The 6,851-nt window shown below is 39.4% G+C and overlaps 1 pseudogene; it reads left to right on the top strand.

The window, feature by feature from the left end:
* Positions 1-4,189: 4,189 nt before the first annotated feature.
* On the top strand, positions 4,190-5,657 carry LOC149750306 (SNRPN upstream reading frame protein pseudogene; annotated as a pseudogene).
* The last annotated feature ends 1,194 nt before the right edge of the window (positions 5,658-6,851 follow it).

Raw genomic sequence — 6,851 nt, 5'->3', positions numbered from 1 at the left:
CTAAATAGACAAACATTTTTGACAAAATAGTGGCAATTAGTGATTCCAAAGTTGAAATAATCTTCAGCAAAGCAAATTGAGTTCAAAAGAAATATATGTTAAGACAATTAAGATATTTTGAGGTAAAGGATATATTCATCTAAAGTGAAATTTTTACTCAAAATATAATTGTCAATGTAGTCAAAACCTGAATATCTGAAGTTGAATATCAGATTTGAGAATATTGGAGTGTGTGTTAAAATGTTGATGCTTTTAACTCTAGTAATTTGTGGTACAAATAACTAATCTAGTTGTTTTTTTTTTAATATATTCTTTCTTTCTTTATTTTTGGCTGCGTTGGGTCTTTGTTGCCGCATGCAGGCTTTCTCTAGTTGCTGTGAGCAGAGATTACTCTTCGTTGCAGTGTATGGGCTTCTCACTGCGGTGGCTTCTCTTGTTGTGGAGCACGGGCTCTAGGCACGTGGGCTTCAGTAGTTGTGGCTTGCAGGCTCTAGAATGCAGGCTCACTAGTTGTGGCGCACTGGCCCAGTTGCTCCGCAGCATGTGGGATCTTCACGGACCAGGGCTGGAACCCGTGTCCCCTGAATTGGCAGGCGGATTCTTAACCACTGCACCACCAGGGAAGCCCACTAATGTAGTTTTTAAATTGTTGAAACAATGGGCTTTCTGCAAATTTCCTCATTTCACCCCCACCTTCCCTCTCTAGCATCCAACTCTGAAAACCAAGGGCTCCTTGGTCTGAGCAGCCTTTGTCAAGCCACAAAAGATCCTGTTATACATTTTCTCTAGGGCCTGTGGGGCCTACTTGACATACATTTGCATAACTATGTTCAGCTTCTCAAGTGATACTTAAAAACAAAAAAGAACAAGGAGAATCTGCACCAAGGGGTCTTGTTGTTTTTAAACAGCGACTGTTTAAATGTGATTTATTTGGCTGAAGTTCTGTCTAACCAGAACCTCACCACCAACATGCAGTCAGGTGTACATATGGGTGCACACACACACACACACACACACATATGCACACACAACCACACACACTGAGCTAGGTTTAGTCTCCCAGACTCAGATCCCTAAATGCTTCTATGACCTATGATTGTATACACTCTGATAGCTCTCAACTCTAAATTCGGAGAGTCTAAAAAAGATTTGAACATGTTAAAAATGTTGTAAATTTGACTATTACAATTGTAGAACCCAATTCAACAAACCAAATTTAGGGTTATAGGAGTATCAAATTTACCAAGAGAGTTTCTGTGATTTAAACTGATATAAGAGCAAGTAATTTGTAAACTCCACTATTTTTCTGAATTTACATCTTTTCAACTTTTCACCCTTTAAAACTCCATCAACACTCCATTTGTTTAGAATATCTAGAATCGCAATTGCTAAAACATAGCATACAGGTTATGGGTTCTGGATCTGTGGTCAGCAGATCTGGGATTCAACCTAACCTGTGACTTAGTGGAGGCAGATCCTCCTTGAGTCACTTGGTACCTGTGTCATAAGATTTTTGTGAAAATTAAATGAGAAAAATAACAGTGTCAAGCATCCAGCAAGTGCTTGAAAACATCAGCCATTTTACTATCATCAAAAAGTCTACAAATAAATTCTGGAGAGGGTATAAAGAAAAGGGAACCCTCCTATACTATTAGTGGGAATGTAAATTGGTGCAGCCACTGTGGAAAACAGTATGCAGGTTTCTTAAAAACTAAAAATAGAACCACCATATGATCCACCAATCCCACTGCAGAGAAAACTAATTGAAAAAGACACATGCACCCCAATGTTCATAGCAGCACTGTTTACAATAACAAAGACACAGAAGCAACCCAAGTGCCAATCAACAGACAATTGGTTTAAGAAGATGTGGTGTATATATATATACAGTGGAATATTACTCAGCCATAAAAGAATGAAATATTGCCACTTGTGGCAACACGGATGGATCTAGAGAATATCATACTAAGTGAAGTAAGTCAGAGAGAGAAAGACAAATATCACATGATATCACTTATATGTGGAATCTAAAAAATAATACAAGTGAATTTACAAAACAGAAACAGACTCACAGGCATAGAAAACAAACTTATGGCTACCAAGGGGATAGGAAGTGAGGGAGGGATAAATTAGTAGTATGGAATTAACAGGGACAAACTACTATACATAAAATAGATAAGCAACAAGGATTTACCATATAGCATATGGAACTATATTCAATATTTTGTAGTAACCTATAATGGAAAATAATCTGAAAAAATATATATAACTGAATCACTTTGCTGTACACCTGAAACCAACACAATATTGTAAATCAACTATACTCCAATTAAAAAAAAACTATTACTATAAAAAACCCCATTGGCCATTTGTAATTAGCATAATCTTTTGCCAAATTTAATGCTAAGATACTTTAGTTTCACAAACTACCCTTACCACTTAATGCTCCCACCAGTGCCATTGCCTTCATTCCTAAGACCATAGCAAGTTATTTACATTGTCCTTTACAACAGTATTTTTCACCTCTCTTAGACATGCTCGATGTTGTAAAATGCAGAAAGCAAAAAATAATTCAATTGGAAAGACTGAGTCTCTTGTTAGTGTCAGGATATTTAAACATTTAGCTCAAGTATTGATTCTTTTTGCATTTAAATCAATTTTAGATGTTAACAATAGCTAATCTAATTGCTAGTGACCCTATAATTAACATAAGAACACAAATCATGGGCATCAAGTACGTATTAAAGTCAAATAACAGGTAATTTTTTTCTCTTAGTTCTTTGAGGGTATTGATTAAACCCAATGTAATTTCTCTTTTCAAATGGAATTCCAGCTCTTATTTGAGAATGAAGAAGTAACAACATCCCCTGTAAAGGGCTATCAGACCTCCTTCCATGTCAATGGAAAGGAGGAAACGAAAATTAAACATCTCAGCCAAAGCGCAGATGGGAAACTGGGTAAGCTGATAAACCTCTATTTTGATTACTACATTTGTTAGGGCTAAATGCTTGATCTGTGTTTGAGAATGGCAGTTACTCTGCTAAAAAGAAAGGAAATGAATGATCCCATCAGCATTGTGATGTAGTTGAGATTTATCTGCATCAAATCTAACTCTGTTTGGGATAAGCTGAAAATCTTGATCTGTTTAAAAGGTTCCAATTTGGCAGAACTTTCTTCCCTGTCAGCACCGAAAAAAGTCTTTGAAATGCATAGAAACTCTACAAATGAAAGGAGAAGTACGAATGGAGTGAATACGGTCCCAAACATTTTGTAATATTCCACAAGTCTTTTCCACAGCCGCATTTTTCTCCCATGATTACTCTATGCTCATTTTAAGGGAAAGGTATTTAGTGAATCAGAAACAGGAAGCTGGCCTCTACTGGAGCCTATAGCATCTTTGCTATGATGCTAATGATTTGCAGAGCCTCTTCCTCTCCACTCCCAACTGATGTGAACTGGGCCAAGGTTAAGTTGATGGAACTACTTAAGTATTCCCTCTAGCTTTTCCCACAAAGATCAGCACAAGGATCAGCAATGGTGTTGTTTATATTACGTTGATTTACTATATCATGCTGCTCCTCATTCCTAACCTTTATGATTCATTCACAGTATTTCACCAAATGCACTCATAAAGTGGGGTTAATCACACTTGCCTATTACAGTGGACAGCTATTGCTCTTGTCTTAATCTTCAGATAAAAGCATTTGAATCTCCTCTGAGGAATACAACTTCCCTACTCAATCCACGGTGTTACGAATACGGATGTTCTCATCCCCAACTCCAAAGATGGGCACATACATCAGGACTGATGCAACCAGAGCCCAGACTCCCGCTGTCCTTGGTCTTTGGTGCCCTGCCCCATCCTTCTATGCAGCAATGGATTTTGCTCCCAGGCCAAGTTGGAAACATCATCTCTGAAGAAATTTAGTCAGTGTATGTGGTGTATTCATGCAATAGTAATTCAGAGTAGAGGTTGGCATACCAGAGACGACCAAATTTGCATTGGCATTTAGAGAGAAGCCCAGACTGACTACCTGCCCCCAGCACCCTAAAGTAAATCCTATCATCCACATTCCTATTGACAAACACAAAATCTAGCTCTAAGTTTGGAGCTGAACAAAGGAAACCTCACCAAAGCCACCTATGTCAATTGGACTTGTCCTTGATTCACAAGTAAATGAGTAAAAGACCATGGGTTGGTAGGAAATTCTGTACCTCAAGTTAATTTGGAGAACAATCAAAATAAATATCAAAATAACTGACCTAGACAGTGGAAATATAAATAATTCATAAAACATAAGAAGCTACAAGGAATTCTCATTAATGTCCAAAAAGAGAAGATAATGTATTCATTTAAACCAAAAGAGACTACTATGAAAAAAGAGCAGGTGGAAAACAATGAAGAGTTCATGGAGATTAAAAATACAATCACCAAAATAAAAAAATAATTCTAAGGAATGCAAGAAAAAACTTAAGAAAATCTCCTGGAATATAGAGGAAAAAGACCAGAGACAGAAAACATGAAGGGAAAAATGTCAAGAGGAGTAGAGCAACTAAAAGAACCAATCAATACCTGTCCAACAGGAGTTCCAGGAATACAGACAGAGAAAAAAATTTAAAATAATAGAAGAACATACCCCAGAGTTGATATAAGATATAAAAATTCAGATTGAAAGGGCTTATTAAGTATAGAACAGGATGAGTTTGTAAAATAAAAAAAGATTCATTCTGAAATTTCAGAACAGGTATAAAGAGAACACACCAAAAGCTTTGGGGCGGGGGGCGGGTTAGGGGAAACAGGTTACTACAAACAAGTAACAATTTCAGGGATTCCATTGACACATGGGATGCAAGAAAGCAATGGGGTAAAGCAGAGCAGACCAGCTGTGGGAGATGCTTGACATTCCAGCCAGAGAAGTGGCCACTGGTGGAGTAGAGCAGGCCAGGGACCACTTACACCTGAGATGGATGATAGACCAGCACATACCAGAGGTAGAAGTCCAAGTAAAATGTTGAAGGAACAGCCTCATTGAGCAACCAAGAGTGTCAGTCATACCCAGTGCAATCTAGCAGCTGTAAATATCTGTAGTGGATTTCCAGGTGAAACCAAGACAGGTATTCTTAGCTGAGACACCAAGAGGTGGTTAAAGCAGTATTGGAACATCAAGATAGCTTATTCCAAGTGAAAAATCAGACAATGTAATAAAGATATTATCCAGGAAAAAAAAAATAGAAAAGCAAGCAAGAAAGCAATGAAGTAATGATTTCAAACAACTAGGAAAAAAAAAATATATATATATATATATATATTTTCTTTATTTTTTGCAGTACGTGGGCCTCTCACTGTTGTGGCCTCTCCCGTTGCGGAGCACAGGCTCTGGACGTGCAGGCTGAGCAGCCATGGCTCACGGGCCCAGCTGCTCCGCGGCATGTGGGATCTTCCCAGACCGGGGCACGAACTCGTGTCCCCTGCATCGGCAGGCGGACTCTCAACCACTGCGCCACCAGTGGAGCCCAGGAAAAAATATTTTGAGCATAAAATTCTATACGCAGGCACACTATCAACCAAGTGTGAAAGTGAAATGAAGACATTTCATACATGCAAAGACTTAGAACGGTTCTTATGTATCTCTACTGAAAAAAGTTGAAAAGTACCAAAATACACTTTAGCAACACCAAAGAGGAATCCCATGACAAAGGATGACACAGGATCTAAGAAGCAGCAGAAGAAACCCACAAAGGCCATAAAAAGAAATAATGGGGATAGATTTGTGCAATGTGACAATAACATAGTCTATTTAAAAGTAAGCATTCTGAACTTCCCTGGTGGCGCAGTGGTTAAGAATCCGCCTGCTAACGCAGGGGACACGGGTTCGTGCCCTGGTTCGGGAGGATCCCACATGCTGTGGAGCGACTGGGCCCGAGAGCCATGGCCGCTGAGCCTGCGCGTCCGGAGCCTATGCTCCGCGACGGGAGAGGCCACAACAGTGAGAGGCCCGCATACAGCAAAAAAAAAAAAAGAATAGATGGGCAAGAAGAAAGATGGAAATTCTAAAAAGGAATCGAAAAGAAATCTAGAGATCAAAAACAAATGAAGAATGTGATAGGCTTTGGTGGGCTCGTTCGTAGGCTGGACATGGCTGAGGAAGAAGCATGAGGATATGTCAATAAAAACTTCCAAAACTGAAAAGCAAAGAGAAAAAAGACTGAAAAAATGGAACAGAATATTCAAGTTCCATGGGACAACTAAAGAAGGCATAACATAGGTATTCCTTTGGGGAATGTCAGAAAGACAATTTCCTCAAATTAATATTAGACACCAAATATTAGACACACATCCAGGAAGCTCAAAGAACAATAAGCAGGGTAAATGTCCCCAAAATTACACACAGGCATATGATATTCAAACTGTAAAAAAATCAAAGATTAAAAAATTTTGAATGAGGCCAGAGGGGGGAAAATATCTCACCTATAGGGGAACAAAGATAAGAACTAACATCTGACTTCTTCTCAAAAATTGTGCAAGTAAGCAGAGAGTGGAGGGACTTCCCTGGTGGCCCAGTGGTTAAGAATCCGCCTGCCAATGCAGGGTACACAGGTTCGATCCCTGGTCCAGGAAGATCCCACATGCCATGGAGTAACTAAGTCCGTGTGCCACAACTACTGAGCCTGCGCTCTAGAGCCCGCGAGCACAACTGCTGAGCCTGCGTGCCACAACTACTGAAGCCCACGTGACTAGAGCTCGTGCTCTGCAACAAAAGAAGCCACCACAATGAGAAGTCCGCGCACCGCAAGGAAGAGTAGCTCCCGCTCACTGCAACTAGAGAAAGCCCATGCGCAGCAACTAAGAC

Source organism: Delphinapterus leucas, chromosome 2 (assembly GCF_059928025.1).
Source record: "Delphinapterus leucas isolate spDelLeu-1000000601 "Yukka" chromosome 2, BTC_Dleu_Yukka2, whole genome shotgun sequence".
NCBI classification, from domain to species: domain Eukaryota; kingdom Metazoa; phylum Chordata; class Mammalia; order Artiodactyla; family Monodontidae; genus Delphinapterus; species Delphinapterus leucas.
The sequence above is the reverse complement of the archived record's forward strand: the minus strand, read 5'-3'. Positions and strand labels throughout refer to the sequence as shown.